General features: G+C 44.0%; 1 long non-coding RNA gene across 1 annotated transcript; it reads left to right on the top strand.

The window, feature by feature from the left end:
* The first annotated feature begins 8,518 nt into the window (after positions 1 to 8,518).
* Positions 8,519 to 15,534, top strand: LOC125107910 (uncharacterized). The gene is made up of 3 exons (XR_007129703.1): positions 8,519 to 10,576; positions 14,353 to 14,463; positions 15,432 to 15,534. It is a non-coding gene; the product is annotated as an uncharacterized LOC125107910 (long non-coding RNA).
* The last annotated feature ends 2,009 nt before the right edge of the window (positions 15,535 to 17,543 follow it).

Below are 17,543 nucleotides of genomic sequence, written 5' to 3'. Positions count from 1 at the left end.
CAGCAGAGGCTTTGCTTTGGTTAGTCTCTAGCAGAAGAGAAGGACAGGTCCCAAGTGTGACACCCACATTGGTGTCAGCAGCCTCTCCACTGCCACCACCAGCCAGAAGGAGCCATGTTCCTCCACTACCACTGTTGGAAATGTCTCAAGTAGTCACTGTAGTGATAGTGGAGAGCATAGCACTGAGAATTTACTGGGCCACACTGTCATACCAAATATTTAAAATTCAATGGCAAATAATTTTAATAATAAAATGTAATAGTAAGTCAGTTGTTGATTGAACTTCAGATTCATGTTAGACTGCTGTGTTCCACTTCAGGTCCTTCTGGCCTCACCTATCTTGCCCCAGTGCCATGATCATCAGCTCTGCAAGGTTGTTGTTGACCTACTGGTCAGTAGGTCCTGACCTACTTCCTGTAGGTGCAGCCCATTGGTGCCCAGCCTCAGTCCCATGCATGAGCGTCTCACCTCCAGCCCAGGGTTCTTGTCGACACCAAGTCACCCCTCTGGATGCCTTACTTAAGCACCCTGGAGCCCAGGGCAAATAAAGCCACACTAACCAACTGGCAATGGAAGTTGGTGAGTCAATTTTCCTTTTCTCTTGCCACAGATAGTCCTGAGACTCAATATGTATGTCCTCAGGGGATGGTCTCACAGCAGCCAATAGCCAATTACACTTAATTTGTGCTGATTCAATATTGAATCCTACCCTTGGCTCTCCCTCTGTTGAGTTTTAAGGATAGGTCAACAAATTCTCTAGCATCCCTCCCCTCAACAGAGTTTCATTTTCCTCTATTTGAGTGTGGATTAGACTGCTTCTAGAAAACAGAATTCAGCAGAAGTCATGGAATGTCACTCTCAAAATTATAAAAAAAGATAAACTATGACCTCCTTCTTGGGTTCTCTGTTACTGGTGGAATTGTGTCCCCCCTCCCCCCACAAATTCACATGTTAAAGACTTGGTCCCTAGGTATCTCAGAATATGGCTGGATTTGGAGATAAGGTCTTTGAGGAAAAAATTAAGTGAAAAATGAGGCCATTAGGGTGGGCTCTGATTCAATAGGACTGGTGTCCTTGTAAGAAGAGGAAGAGACCCCAGGGATATGTGTGCAGAGGAAACCATGTAAAGACATAGCTAGAAGGTGTCCATCTACAAGCTGAAAAGAGAGGCCTTAGGAGAAACCAACCCCACAGACACCTTCATCTCGGACTTCCAGCCTCTAGAACTACAAGGAATGAACTTTCAAAGCCACCCAGTTCTGTGGCCTGTTGTTATGGCAGCTGGAACTGGCTAATACATTTTCCCATTCTCTTTCAGATCACAGACTCTGGGGGAAGCTGGCTGCCATGACACATGAGCAGCCCCACAGAGACACCCCTGTGGCCAGGACTGAGGTTCCCTGACAGCAGACCTGTTGGTGAGCCTGGAAATCTTGGAGCCCCAGGTGACGGTGTGCAGACAGTCTGAGAGATCTTGTGCTAAAGCTACCAGGCAAAGCTGCTCCTGGACTCCCAACTCACAGAAACTGTGTGAGACAATAATGTTCATTGTTTTAAGCCACTGAGTTTGGGGTAAATTGTAACACAGCAACAGAATATTAATGCCCCTCCTTTCCTGCCTCATTGCCTTTCCCTTCCCCTTATGCCCAGAGGTGGTCCCAGTGCAATGGCATACTTCATATGGACCCTCACCTCAGGTCCTGCTTGCTGGGGGAGCAGACTAAGACACTTCAAACTTCCATTCTATGGTGGTCATAGTCTGCCCTGACCCTTGGCTTTTGATGAATACTGTCTTTTAACATCTGACCATTTGTGATTTAGACAAAATGGGTATCTAGTTTACCTTTAAATCATTTATGATTAAAAAATGTATCAATCAAATACCTGCTCTGGGCAGGGACTGTCTTAAACTTGAGATATGATAGTCTGCAAAAAACAGACAGGCGTGTTTCCTCATGAGGAACCCAGGAGTTGGGGAACAGCCTTTAGGAAAATATGTCTGACCCAGTCATGGCAGCCTCTGAGGCTCCAGCCTCCCCTAAGTGCATGGAGTATGTCCCTGGTAGAGTCAAACATAGAACCTGTGGTCCCTTCCTTCCAGCTCTTTTTAATGACAGGACCACTCACACATGACACTGAAGACTTTAGTCTCCTGATTGTGCAGCTCTAGGTGCCCCTGTCTGCCTCCTCTACCTTTCAGTAGGTGCTTGTTGAGGGCGGCTATTTGGGAGGCCAGGTGGGACAGTGGTTATGAGGGGAACTCAGGAGTCAGGCTGTCCATCATGGCCCTTACTCACAGCTGTGTGACTTGCCAAGGTGAGTAACCTCAACTTTCCCAGCTGTGGTAAGATAATAGTGCCTAGTCATAGAGTTGTTGACAGCATTAGCATTGATCATATTTTAATGGTGCTCAGGATGGAGCCTGGCATATAATAAATGTTGGCAATTGTTATGTGCTGGGCACTGGGGAGGGAGCCAAATGCATCGTAATTCATATGCCCAAGAAGCTAATGAACATGGGGCACTCAAGTAAAGAGGTCCAGCTGTTACCGAGCCATGGAAGCCATGCCTGGGCCTGGCTGGAGTGCAGTGAGGTACCAGCTTGCTGAAGGAGTAAGTGAGGAAAACCCAGGAGCCCAGCTGTTGTGGGCTGAATCATAGCCCTCAGCAATGCCCACATTCTAATACTCAGAACCTGTGGATGTTACCTTGCATGGTAAAAGGAACTTTGCAGATGTGATAAAGTTAAGGATCTTGAGGTAGAGAGATTATTTTAGATTATCGGTATGGGTCTAATGTAACCATAGGTATCTTTATAAGAGGGCGGCAGGAGTGTCAGTCAGAGGGAAGGTGGCAATGGAGGCAGACTGCAGTGATGTGGAAATGAACCAAGGAATACAGGCAGCCTCTCGAAGCTGGCAGAGGCCAGAAATCGATTCTCCCCTGCAGTCTTTAGTGGAATCAGCCCTGCCCTGTAAGGTGCCTGTGGAACTTCTGGCCTCCAGGGCAGTCAAGAACGATGTGTGTGGTTGGAAGCCACTGAGTTTGTGGCAATTTTGTTACAGCAGCAACATGAGAACTAACACGCAGCTTCACATTATCAGGGGACTGAGTGGTAAGCAACTGAAGCAGGTCCCCTCACAAAGGGACTTCTCAGAGGAAGGGTCACTATGCCTCTCTGGAGGGCCAGCCAGGGGCCAGCTCAATAAGCTTAGGAAGGAAGATAGTCCAAGTTTCAGGAGTGGAGGGATCCCTGCACCCTTGCCTCTCCAAGCAAAGGACCTCTGGGGGAGGACATGAAGAGTCTCCCACTACAGACAGCCCAAGTGGGTCTGGGGGAACAGGGACCCAGGACATGCCTGATGCCCAGAGCAGGCCCACCTGTTTCCAGAGATCAGGACAGGTTGGGAATCCTTTTGGGAGGCAGACTGGAACAGTGTCAGGATGGCACTACTGCCCAGCCAAAGTGCCAAGAACAGCTCCCACATAGGCCCACAGACTCTACAGAAAGAAGAAAGGTCTTCACACCACACCATTTGTGCAGAGCAGGACTTTTATAGACTGGCAGAGGAGACTTCAGTCTCTAGAGCTGGGCAGGCTTAGCTTTTGCTGCTGGCAGTTGTTCACTGCCTATGTCCTCAGGCTCATCCCATAATCTCTTTAAGCCTCAGTTTGCTCATCTGTAAAATGGGGATAGTAAAAATGATGATGATGATGATGATGATGATGGTGATGAAAAGTAAGTCACACTTATTGAGCACATACTACATGCTAGGTCTATTCGAAGCACATTCCAAGAACTGTTTTACTGAGATTCTGTGGAAGTCCAGTCCTTGGGGTGAGTCCTAGTATTGTCCCTATTTGAAAGATAATAGGACTTAACTCAGGGTATTGAGTTGGGAGAGTTCAATGAGTTACAATTTGTAGCACTCTTATGGGCATGTGGTCAGGTATGCCTTAAAAGACATCTGTCTTCTCTTCCCCCCACCTCTGCCCATTTCCCCACTGAGATCTGGCTTCACTCAGATTATTTTTTTCATCTTGTGAGGAGTTTGAGCCCCTCCAAAGGTCATGACTATGAATTGTCTGATGTTTTAGAGCCTTGATCTACTTCTCCGTGTCTGGCTCAGTACTGGGCACAGAGTGGGAACAGAGTGTCATGTCTGGGCTGCACTTTTGGTGAAGAGTATGTGGCCCATGAAACTCTTTCTCAGATGTGCCTTTTTGCCCCCCAACTGACCCATGAAACCCCAGGGCTCTCCTGAGTGATAAAGGCAGTGATCAGGTTTGTTTTTCCTTCAGAGCCCAGCAAATGGCTTTTCAGTGTGTCTGTCCCAGGTGGCCAGGATGTCCAAAACCACGTGATTGTGCCTGAGTCTGCTGAAGCCAGATCGAATGGAGGTAACACGGGGCGTACCATTGACTGGAGCAAATGTAATGGGCTGGTGAGCTATCTGAGTATCAAAGGATATTGGCTTCTTATAAGAATCCTTACATTTGCCAGTCCTTCCTGACTGGGTCCCAGATGGAGCCCCACCATCACTGGCCCCCAGAATTAGCAGGGCAGGCTTCACCCTGTCAGACTAGGCCACACTTCCAGCATCTGCGTTCTGGGCAAAATCCTTTTCAACCTGAATTCTCATCGGTTGACAAACCATGTACTGTCATCCCTGATGGGTAAGATTGTGAGAAAACCTATCACCTCATTAAGGGCACAGGTTAACTGAGGGTGATTGATTTTCCATAGCTCTGAGAAAGCTTACAAATCCTTTGTATAAACACTCGTTCGACAGGGAAAACAGTTTTCCCTTCTTCTGTTGAGGGCAGCAGACAGAGTAAATATTGACTAATGGACAGGTTTACTTTCCTAAGAACCCTGAGGCAGGTAAATGGGGCAGGGGAGAAATGCTTTGGTTGAGTCATTATCAACAGAGGGAAAACCATTCATTGGGCACCATCTTTGATGTGGTCTTTGGTGTGACCAGAGTTTTCCGAGGCTGAGGGTGTAAGTTGGAACTCTGTAAGGCAGGGGTGTTCCGCCCTGACCAGGCAGCAAGATCATCTGGGCCTTGACACCCCCACCCGACCCCTAGGGACTCTGGTGTGGGAGGCCTGGGGTGGAGCCCTGGCGTCCATCTGAATGTTTACAAAGCTCCCCAGTGGCTTTGATGTCAGCCACAGCAGTGAGCCTGTCTTAATAGAAAAATGTTTGTGCTTAGGATGACCCTTGATCCCCAGCCATCCCCCAAGTGTAGGCATTGCAAAGATATTACCTTAAGCTAATGTTATACTTAACTACTGAATCACTGAACACTGCATCAAGGACTAATTACGTACGTTACAGTGGCTAACTGAACATAATAAAAAAAAAAATGCAGCTTGTACATTGCTGGGAAGAAAGTTCTCTCAGATACAAAGACAGAGGCCCAAATTGACTTCCACAGATCCTCAGAATACAATTCAAATCCTGCCAGGCCCTCCTGCCCCTTGAATGATCCCGCCTTGCTTTGCTCTCCCTCGCTGGGGCACTTTAGGCTGACTGTCCCGACAGCTACTTTCTCTCTGCCCCTCCATATGCACAATTCCCTCCCTCCCACAACTCTCACCATCCTGCTCCCCATAAGGCCTTCTACAAACCCTACCCCCAAAGGGGTGCCTTGTTACTCTTGTTACTCTCTTTGCTCATACTCTGTTCCTTCCTTATTGATCAGCATGCCTGGCTTTGTGTGTATTGTTTGTCTTCCCCATGACACAGTAGATTCATAGGAGCAGGGATGCTGTTTTATTCTAGCATTGAGGAATCCTCAGAGCCTCCTGGAGTTCCCGGCTCACCATCCACAGTCTCTGCTCGATGTGGGTTTATTTGGTGGCCGAAAAAAACCGTTCAGAACTGCATGAACAAGCCATCTGCTCTCGGAGGAGCCCTGGGGACCACAGCTGATGTTTCATACTGGAAGCTGCTTGTCTAAGAATGATCATGGAGGGTCTGAAGACTGAGGCAGCATTCCTTCCTCCCTCCCTCCCTTCCTTTCTTCCTTCCTTCATAAATGGCCCTTGAAATCTCCCAGCATTTCTTTCTCCCATTCTTTGGGGCTGCTCTCTTCTACTTTGCTCTAGGCTCCACTCACCTCCCCTTGTTCATGCTGTGCTCTCCATTTCCTTCTTCAGGGGAAATCACAGACTGTGGGGAAAACCTCCCTTAAAGTTCTTTCCTTTTTCTCCTTCATTTCTGCCTATTCCTTCTCTATGGCTGTAGTCCCTCAGAGGGTAAGATGTTTTATGCTCATAATAAATCCTGGAAGGAGTTGGAACCAAAAGCAGGCTCTTCCCCAGCCACCCTTAGCAGCCCCAGCCTTCTGGATAGTCTTCCCAGGGGACTAGGGGTCGCTTGCCAGCAGGAGCCACTGTGGATGATGTCTCTTCCACATACCCTCAACACTGAGTCTCACAGAAGAAAGATGAAAGCAGGTTCACCTTCAAGATCATTTGTGTCAGATTTGGCCACTCTTTTCAACCCAACACACACACACACACACACACACACACACGCTCACACACATTCTCCACTGGACAAAAAACAATTAATAGGAAAAAAGGAAAGAGTTTATTCTATTGTTAGATTGGAAAAGTTGAAAATATAAACCAAGTGGCATTAACACTTTAAGGAAATAACTTTTTTTTAAAGATTTTATTTCTTTATTTGACAGACAGAGATCACAAGTAGGCAGAGATCACAAGTAGGAGGAAGCAGGCTCCCTGCTGACCAGAGAGCCCAATGCAGGGCTCAATCCCAGGACCCTAGGATCATGACCTGAGCAGAAGGCAGAGGTTTTAACCCACTGAGCCACCCAGGCGCCTCAGGAAATGACTTCTAATGGCTGAATTAGGTTAGCACAGTAACGTGGGATGGCAGGAAAGAGAGAAGACAAGGAGTTTGGTATCAAGTCCAATTTGTATCCTGCTTCTGTTTGCTAGACCTTGGTAACTCACGTAACCTTTGATGTTTAGTGATATACTCTCAAAACTTGTACTAATTCCTAATTTTTCAGGAATTAAGGATATTCTCAAAGTGAACCTTTCTGATACAGAATGAGAACATAGCATAAGTAACATTGATGAGTGCATACTATGTTCCAGGGATGTTTCTAAATGCTCTGCCTTTGTTAACTCATTTAATTCTCACAACAGCCCTGTGGACGTTAGTCCCACTTTACAGAGGTGGAAACAGATGCACAGAGAGGTAGAGGAATATGCTAGCAAGAAGGGATCCAGGACTTGTGCCCAGAGGCTGGATCTTAGCTGTGTTTCCACACTGTTACTCTCTCAAGGAAGACCGCACTCCGTATGCACTCCCTTTGGTTCTTTCCTTGCACAGAAATGAGGGAGAGATGGAAGCAGTATCACTTTAAATCTTTCAGCATGAAGTTGGCAGGCAGAAGCAGAAAGGTCTGTCCCAGGATTGCAAAAATAAGTTGAGCCTATGATGTCTTTTAAAGTATTTTGCCACAAGAGAAGTAGAGAGAGTTTGAATTATAAGGGATGTCCTTGGACGTGTAAGTTATCATCCCCCTCTGCCAAAGGCCAACAGAAATGCCCTCATTAGCATTTGGCCTGTGGTGGGAGCTCCTACCTGTGTGGGCAGCCCAGTGTACTTGTGCTTCCTTATCATTTAGACACAAGGCTGCTGTTGGTCACTGGTGCCCTCTGCACCTGTGGGATGCACCTGAAAGGTGCCTTTCTCATCAGCAAATGCTAGAAGTTCATACTTACACAAGTCAGTATTTCCAAACATTTATAGCTGTAGATATTTCCATTCATGTTTGCTTTACTAGGTATTTGCTGCCAGTGCCTAGGTCCAGGGATGACATTTTGATTGGGCAAAACAGCTGGCCTCAGCTTAGTGTTTCCATGGCTCAGCTGCTAACTGTGGCAGTGTGGAGGGTTTGGGCATCCAGATGACACCTCAGAGAAGGAATGTCTGCTTCCCTTTCCCGCCCCCAGGCTCTGAAGTCACTGACACGTTTGACACTATGCCTCATCCTTTGTAACTGTAAACTAGGACCCCAAGGACCTCAAAAGGACACCAACAAGTTAGGGTTTGATTATTTCACTCATTTCCCCATCCACCATCCATCCATGCATCCATGCATCCATCCATCCATCCATCCGTCTATCCACCATCCGTTCATCATACACCCATCATAAGCACTTATCAAGCACCTGTTGTAAGCCAGTCCAGTTCCAGGGAGTCAGCAGTGACTCAGACACTCAGCTCAGATCTCTAAGGGGTCACCATGTCTCATCTGCCATCTTTTAGATTGTACTTGCTCATACTTCATCTCCATACCTCCCAGACTTCACGTACTCCCCATCTGCACAGATTCCACCACATTCACATATAACTGGTACACTTCTTTGCTTAATATTTTTCTCTAACCTAATCTAAAGAAATTTATTTAAATATAAATGATACAAATAAACTTAAATAATTTATTTTGAATAAATGCATTTTGAAAGGAAGCTCTGTATCACTGGTAACATTATGCATTTGATCTTTGTGTGTTTTCGTAAAGAATAGAGTAGTGCCTACAATGTACACCTGTGCATTACCTAAAGCCATCCCAGGAACCACCAGTGGTCAGTACCCCATCCTGAGGAACTGAATTGCTTCATGTTTCTCCTATAAAGTCACTCTGAAATAATTATGATACCCATTTCCAGATGCAAAGCCTCAAGTAATGTGATTCTAAAGATAACTGCTGGTAAGAGTTAGATCTAAGCCTGAAACACAGATCTCCTGGCTCCAAGTCCAGCAATCCAGGAATTGAGGCCCATTAGAAGACTGCAAAATTAGTTGTATTGGTTGCTGCCAACATTTAAAAAATTAAATAGGAAGTAATAGAATATAGACTATCTCAGAGTATATTACCCTAAGTGAGGTTAAGTATGGCTTTGTGAAGCTTGATCGTGGCATGAAATGTATGTCTTTACTCTAGGGGTTGTGGTCAGATGTGTTTGAAAGCTACTGCTCTGTTTTGTCATGCTATTTGAAAATGGGGCTACCTTGTTGGTACTGCTGTGGGCAAGGACGGCTGCATTACAAAACCCCAGGGGCTCCTGTTTGCATCATCATCAAAGCTGCCTCGCTGCCTACTCTTAAAGTCTCATTGGAGCACAGTCATGACAGATCGTTTACATATTGACTATGGTTGCTTTCCCATTACATAAAAATGCATGATGTCCTGTATTTTATCAAACTACCTTAGCTATAACAGCAAAGCTGAGTAGTTGTGACAGAGGTCAAATGGCTCACCAGGCCAAATTATTTATTATTTGGAAAGAAAATGTCTACCCATCCCTGATCTGTGTGAATGGCATTCTCTGGAATTATGCAGTGCCCAGACTGTGCAGCTGTATGTGGCGGTACTACAGCCAGCCAGTGGCTTCTTGGCAGCAGCACTTCGTTCCAACTGCTGATTCTTCCATTGCATTTCAGTGTTTGCTTCTCTTCAGGGCTCCAAACCAAGGTTGTGTGAACAGAGAGAGCTGAGCTTTCCCTTGTAGGAGCTTTCCTGCTAATCTCTCCCAGAACAGCCCTTTCTCCCCGCTCCTGGCTGCCCTCATCACCACAGCTACTCTTCCCAAGCCTCGGGCCCCCTAGGATATATGAATGGAGGCCTTTGGACCCTTTCTGTAATAAACCCTGAATGACACCCTTAAAAAGAGGAGTGGGGTTTGGGAATAATGTGAAAAACTGTGAAATTCTCCCAGTGTGAGGGGCCCAGCCCAGTTTTGGACAGTGAATCACGGCCTTGGCCAAGATGTTCTCATTACAATCTCTGCTGACCTCCTTGGAGGAGTGAAAGCTGTTGCCTGCAAAAATAGGCAGCTTCTCAGCCTCCTCTGCCTCATGGCTTTGCCTCACTCCCTGGTGGTCTGATTCTGCATACTCCCTCTATTGCTCTGTCTGTCTTCTTCCTGAGCCACTGCTTATCTCAATCATTGGATACATGAACCCAATCTGAAGCTTAGCTAATACAAGGACTGGAATGATGGAAATAATACCTTGGCCCCATTTTTATCTCCTTGTTATTTCTCTTACTGTACCTTTTTTAGTTCAGATCACACCTGAAGTGATACATTTAAACCTGGGGCCTCATGACAAGGTGAACATCAACCGCTAGAGTGGTCCAGAAGGAAGCCAGACTGTGGTCAAATCCCGGACACTGGTTTTGGAGGCATGTTTGAGTGAATTGGGGTTTATACAACATGGATGTGGGTGAACTGAATCTTTATTTGTCATCAAATGTAGGTCCTTCATTTTATACGTGAGACCAAGGAATATAAAGAAATGCCATCCAAAGTCAAAATAAAAGAAGAGGCTACATCGTCCACTGAGAACTCTGATGTAATGCCAATTAGTCTCTCCATGTCACCATGGGATGAAATTAATAAGATTTCTTTTTTTCCTTTTTTGGCTTTATCCTCATTGTCCTTGGGATCATCATCACTCTCAACCTAGTATGGTTTTCATAACTAACATTTATGGAGTGCTTGCTGTGGACCAGCCACTGGGGTAAGCACTTTACACATCTCACCTTATTTAAACATCACAACCCTATGAGACGATATTATCCTTGTTTCAGAGCCGTGGAAACTGAGGCATTGAAAAGTTGAGTCACATAGTAATATCAGACTAGCCCTTGACCACAAATTTGACTTTTATGCCTTGTTTTTGTTTTTTTTTTTTTTTTTTTTTTTGTGGTCTACTGCTGTTTTTTTTTTTTCCTTGTGCCTAGAATGTGTCTGACACATAGTAGATTCTTAATAAATGTTTGTGTCATGAATGAATGTATGGAACCAAAGTTAGTGTTCTTGACCATTTTGCTGGCGGGTCTCAAACTTGGCTCACCATTAGAATTGCTTCCACAGCTTTTCTGAATGCAAAGGCTCCAGGTCCCTCTGGAGATTCTGAGATGAGGCCCAGGAATCCGATTTTTAATACATTTCCCACCAGATTCTGATGAAGCCAGCTCAGCCCCAAGCTGCAGACAAAATTTGGCATCCACCACTGCCACGCTATACTGCCTCATGACAAATTTGCAATTTTTTAATACTTCTGCAGAACAAATAAAACCACAATTTATGTTTCACAATTCATGTGGCTGATCTCATGTCCTTCTGACAGACTTTTCACTTCAGAACGTTATAAATTGCTTTCTTTTCTGGGATATCAGGACATAACATTGGATCTTGCAAGATAATTAGTCCTTTCCAATATATCCCCCAAAAGTCATAGCTATTTCTTATCCTTAGCCAAACTGATCTTTCTACTAAAGAAATCGGAGAAATTCATTCTAGAGGAGAAAAGATCAGGGGGTAATTCAAGTGTTTTTAAATGTGAGTGACTCTTAAGGAAGGGGAACTTGAATTATTCTAGTTATCCCTAGGGTAAGCCTAAGACAGGGGCAGTCTTAAGTCTTGTTTTGCCAAGAGAGTTCCAATTTACTTCCTTTGTCCTGGTATAATTATTAATAGCACCCCTATTTAGTCTCAAACATAAATCTGGGTTTGGACAATAAATAATGTGGTCATTCTATCTAAGACCAGAAAGAAAAGAATTATAAGAAGTTTAGTTTCTGTTCATTACAAGGAAAGACTCTCATGAGACTTGAAAAATAAAACCCCCAAATCCCCCAAAATATGCAATCAGGTTGCCAATTTAGGGAGTGAGCTTCCTGTTACTGGAGGTGTTAAAACAGAAGGCTTATGGCCATTTGCTGAGGATGATGGAAAAGAAGTCAAGCATCACTGGATGACCTTGATGGTCCCTTCTGACTAAATGTCAGAGTACAGCAGAATCTGTGGTGCCTGAGCTGTTACAGGAGCACATGTCACGCCCACATCCACATGGAAAGAAGCTGGGAACAGCAGAGCCTGTCCCTCTTGGGTAGAAGGCCATCCCATGGTCAGCAAACACAAGATGTTTTCCCAGTACTGTAGAATTGGAGAAGGCTCAAGGTATTTAGGATTTGGCTCTTAACATCACACCCAAGTTCCAATGGCCTCTGCTGAACAAGCTGGGCAAATCCTCAGGATGTGAGTACATTAGTTGGGGTTCCTTTTCTAGGAGCCAGAGCCACATCTGCTCCCATCCATCTTTGTGGAAAGTGTGGAAAGTTTAGGCCACCATTCTGCTCCCCATCTCTTCCACCCCCAGGTCACTGGGCAAATGTCCATTTGACTGACCTTTGGTGGAGTTTGACCCCAGCTCACACTGAGTATCTCAGAGTTGTGCAAAGTGTTAGGGAGTTCCCCAACATTCTTCAGGGGAATTATCACTTTCAGCACTGCCCTACTTCCTATTCCCTTACATAGTCAGAAACTAAGGCATTGGCCTATGTGAATGTCCCCAAGATAACACAGAGCTTTTGGCTGCAGGGCCAGGGATTCAAACTCAAGATACCTGGGGGTGATGGTGTGGGGGGAATGTGTAGTGCTACACATTTTTCCAGGTGGATACCAGAGGGGCAGAAGCAAACTGCAAATCTCCAGGCTGGGACACTGCTTCTCTCCCTTTTCCTTCTTTTCAAAGTCAGTTTATTTTTAATTATTGGGAGAAAAATGAAGAACCTACTGGTAGCAGGAAGAAGCAAGAGTCTTCTAGGGCTAGGCATCCCACAAGATTGCTACTCAGGGCACATTTCCATGGCAGAACATATGGCAGAGACTTGGGAATGCATATGCCTGAAGCCAAAGTTCTCTCATGTTCCATAACTATGTTGCTGGCAGGGCTATTGTCACACTAGTTGGCTGTGCCCCAGATATCATATGAGGTGCATCTGTCCCATAAATCTTTATCCCAGTCTTCATTGCAAGGAGGGCACTGGCATGTGCTCTTAAGAGTAATCTTGTCCAAAGTTCCTGGTTTGGTGACAACATCTTGCTCAATACAACTTATGTGGTGGCTTAAGACAGGATGGCTGATTTCTGGTGGTGAGGACTGAAGGAACAAGTCTGTAACATCAGGATGATGTATAAGTTGCTGCCATGTTTAAAATACTGGAGCTGAACACAAGCACTCCACATAGCCATCTTGGCCCCACATCTGCCCCTCAGCAGGGCTCATTTCCAGTCCCCACTGTAGGAATGGGATCCCTAATTCTGGTGACAGATGGTTTCCACGCCACCTTCCTGAGCCCTCCATCCTCCAATGGAACATTTTTTGCTTTTACAGAATTGAAGCTTCTAGTCCCGGTGGCTGCACCAAGTTGGGAAAGAATGTGAAATAGCGTGAGAGTACAGGTTTCATTTTCGAATGAGAGTTGAAATGATCTTTTTCTGTCAATCACATAGGCCACTGTTCTTACTCCTCAGAATGAAATTTGAATGACAGAAGAGAGAACAAACCACAGACTTTGAGTCTAATGTGTCTTCTAGCATGGGGAGGTCATTTACTTGGTTTTTACTATGGTTTTAGCAGGTGACAGAATTGGGTTATTTTCTTCCACTGTAGATGATACTTTGATTTTCAATATTTTATTGGTTTGTACTGATAAAAGGATTATACACTCATTGTAGAAAGTTGGAAACTGCAAAACATTATAAAGAAGCAAAAACAAAGGGTGCCTGTGTGGCTAAGTTGGTTAAGCATCTGCCTTTGGCTCAAGTCATGATCCCAGAGTTCTAGGATCGAGTTCTGCATCAGTCTCCCTGCTTAGCAGAGAGTCTGCTGCTACCTCTGATCCTCCCCTCTTTCATGCTCTCTCTCTTTCTCTCTCAAATAAATAAATAAAATTTTTTAAAAAGCCAAAACAAAACACAACCAACCATGCCCATGCATATAATCCCGTTTCAGAGTCAACCATGACTAATAATGTCACAAATAAACTTTGCCTTTTCAATGACATTTGTTTTTATGCAAGTTGTGTTCTTAATGACTAAAAACTTGTTAATCTAAGTGATACCTTTCTTCTGAACAATGCAAAGAACTTTGATCTTTAAACTCCATTTACTTCTTTTCAACCAATATGCTACTGTTCTGTATTTTAATCATCTCTAAAAATATATGTTAAACCTCTTGAGATGTTACTGTTTTTCCTTTATACTCCCTTAGTCATGACTGTAAATATTCACTTAGATTTACTCACATTTTTATTACTTTTGTGACTCTTTAGTTTTCCTGCATCTTTAACTTTCCTGATGGGATCATTCTCTTGTCTGAATAATACACATCAGAGTATTTTTGGTAGTGCAAGTCTTTTGGTCCAAACTCCTAGTTTAGGTGTGAAATCGCTTTATGGATGATTTCCCAATGTTGAGAATTCTTGGCTTACCATGATTTTCTTTCAGTTCCAGTTGAGCTTATCCAGTTCCTTCGAGGTTATCATCACCCGCTCTGCTCTGGTTTTCATCGTCGCTATCAAGGAGTTGGCTGCTGGTCTAACTGTTGATTCCTTGGAGGTAATCTTTTTTCCCCCCAATTGTATTTCTGACCTTTTATTATGATGTCTCTAGATTTCTCTTTAAAAATCATACATTGAGTTTGTTTGAGCTTCTTAAATCTGTACATTGGTATTTTATCATTTTGGAAAGTTCTCAGCCATAAGTTCTCCAAATATTGCGTCTGTCTTATTCTATTCTTTTTTCCCTTGTGGGACTTCAATTAAACATGTGTTTGGCCTTCTTACTAGGTTTTCTCTCTCATTCTCATGTATTCTCTTATCTGTGCTTTTCATCTTTTTTTTATTTCTCATAATTGGTTCTGTATTGCAACATTTACCACCTTACCCTCTCATGTCTCATGTCAGCCCTACCTGCTTTGCTTGTGGTTTATATGGCTTCCAAGAGGCAAGTGCCATGCCAGTCCCTCTAGTGCTCTTTGCCTACTTGTTTGGTGAGAGGTTTTGTCTATCATTGGATTAAAAGACTGGTTCTCATTTAGAGACAGGGAAAAAGAGCAAGAGCACAGTGACTAGGTATCTCTTAAAAACACACAACAGGAGGAGGGATCCCAGCTTATTTTCTGGTTAGATTGACTGTAGGTGTCAGGTAGATTTTAGCTTACATGCCAATCAGTTAATTGGTTGTGGCAACTGAAACATCACTGACAAAGACTCAGAGGCTACAACTGAACTCAGTGGGAAGGAATGCTCTAATAGATTAGTGATGCCTGCCAGGGGCTTAGACAGGAGATGTAATGGTACTCATGTCATATATTTGCCATCTGTGACTCATATTTTATATCTCTTAGCCAGGAATACAAAAGTTTCAGATGGAAACATGGTTTTCATGTACACTTTCAGGTAGACATGGTATTTGTGATGGTACTAATTTGTTGTTGATGTTCAAAATGTTGTCCGCACCAATATCTCCATTTCATTAGCTCTTATTCATAATTTTATCCATCTCATCCTGACTTTTTCTTTTAGAATTTGCCCAAAATGTTTTTCCTAAGGCCTTCAGTGCACTTCACATTATTCAATACAATGGACATGTGTCAGTCCTCATTTGATTTGACGTCCTACCAATAATCACAATCTTCAGTACTTGTTCTTTTTGCACTTGGGTGAGTCATTTAACCTTTCTAAGCCTTGATTTACAATCTGTAAAACAGGGATAAAAATAATCTATCTCCTATGATCACTGTGAGTGTTAGATAAAATCATACTTATAAAATATTTAGCAAAGTACCTGCCATGTGGGTAAGTGCTCAACAATTTTAGTTATTGTTATTAATATAAATTCCTACTTCTTTTTTGAAACACTCTGGATCTTTCCAGGCAGGGCTTGACCCATAGTGGTTAAGATAATAAAGGGACTTATCAGTGTATTGAACTGAGAAGCTGACAGGTGGTAGGATAGGATTTAGACAATGTTTGCAGCCCCAGCATTAAAGTTCATTACTTGTCATTTCTACTCTACCTTTTATGGGGTCTTCTCCATTACAAGGCTACAGTCCCTCATGAACAATGAGGTCCCAGAGACCATAGCCATCTAACAGAGAGAAGGCTGACTTCCACAGAAGTTCTCTTAAAAAAGCAGCTGGACCTTTCTCTCAGAAGCCCCCAGTACTCCCTCTTGAATCACATCCACTTAAATTGGATTATATGCCCTGAGCCAGATTCTGGCCAGAGAGACATGGGACGGGGAGGTTGCCCATAGCCATTCAGGGTCCACTCCTGGGCTGAGGGTTCAGCTGGTGGATGTGAGTGAGATGAATACCCAAATACAAATTTATTTTTAATGTTATCAGAAAGAAGGGAAAACAGATCTTTGATGGACCAAAGCAGCAAACATTATGGTTTACAGATGGCGACACCATCAGCTTCCTTCCGAATCCTGATGTACATTTCTTTAGTCACACTGACTTTTCAGTTTATAAATATGTCCTTATCCATCTTTCTCTTCCCATTAGTGAGTGAGTTCCTTAAAGGTAGGGTCCATGCTTTATTCATCTTAGGTCCCCCGCCCCTAACACAGACATTGGCATTCAACAAATGAGCATCAAATATATCAATAAACACATAATTGAATGAGGAATGTTTCCTACTTGCTTCATGGAAAATCTATTCCCATAGCAGCAGGAACAGAATCCCAGCTAGAGACTAGAAGTCAATCTGTCTCTATAAATTCCAATCCCAATGCCCAGGATTTCCACCCAACAGATGCTTTTTGCATTGTGAAACACCCAGGCATGTGGGCTGCCTGAATTCAAGTGTTTGCTCCATCCTTCATCACTCCATTTTCTGGGAAGAAGCAAGAGTCTTTGGGGGCCCTGTGCTAACTGCACATGTTTTCCGTTTCATGTTTCAGCCAATAAATGAGAGGGCTCTCTCACGGGCCACTTAACATGTATTACAGACATTTCCTTGGACAAATGGTCTCTTCTCCTTCCTCTGGGAGCCCAAAGCCTGAGTGATCTGCAGACCTGATAGGGATGGGGAGCTGGGCTTAGAACACCCAGTGGCTGAAGCATCTTTTGTTTAACCGTGTGACTTGGAGGTGAGCAACCTGACCTCACATACATCACATTCCCATATAGAGCACAGGTGGGTTTGCCTTGGGGTGGATAAGTTTGCATATCTGGAGGAGCTAACATCTGGATGACCACACCCATGGAATGATGCTGGTATCAGCTGGGACTAAGGCATTGGGACATTGCTTCTTTTCTTCCTCCTTTTATTTTACTTTAAATATTTTAGCTCTTTCTGAAAATGAACAGGGGCAGTTTGAGCCATAATGGAAGGGAGAATTGTCTCAGAGTGCTGTTTTATCTTCCAGACTCATCGTTACCAGCCAAAGTAATATGAAATTAAAACAGAGGCTTGGCTGCCCACAGCAAGGAGCAGAAATCTAAGACTATAATACATAAAACACAACCTTTCAGAAATAAAAATGCGCAAAGCCACAGAGCTCAGAAATAGCATTCAGTTCTTCTGCGAAACTACCACTTTTTCCCCCCTGCCCTATCAAACCCCAGAAAGAACTGACTGCATGCTTGCTACTCTTCCTCCAAATGGAAAAAGAAGGGAGCATAAAAT

This window comes from Lutra lutra, chromosome 8 (assembly GCF_902655055.1).
Source record: "Lutra lutra chromosome 8, mLutLut1.2, whole genome shotgun sequence".
Taxonomy (NCBI): domain Eukaryota; kingdom Metazoa; phylum Chordata; class Mammalia; order Carnivora; family Mustelidae; genus Lutra; species Lutra lutra.
The sequence above is the reverse complement of the archived record's forward strand: the minus strand, read 5'-3'. Positions and strand labels throughout refer to the sequence as shown.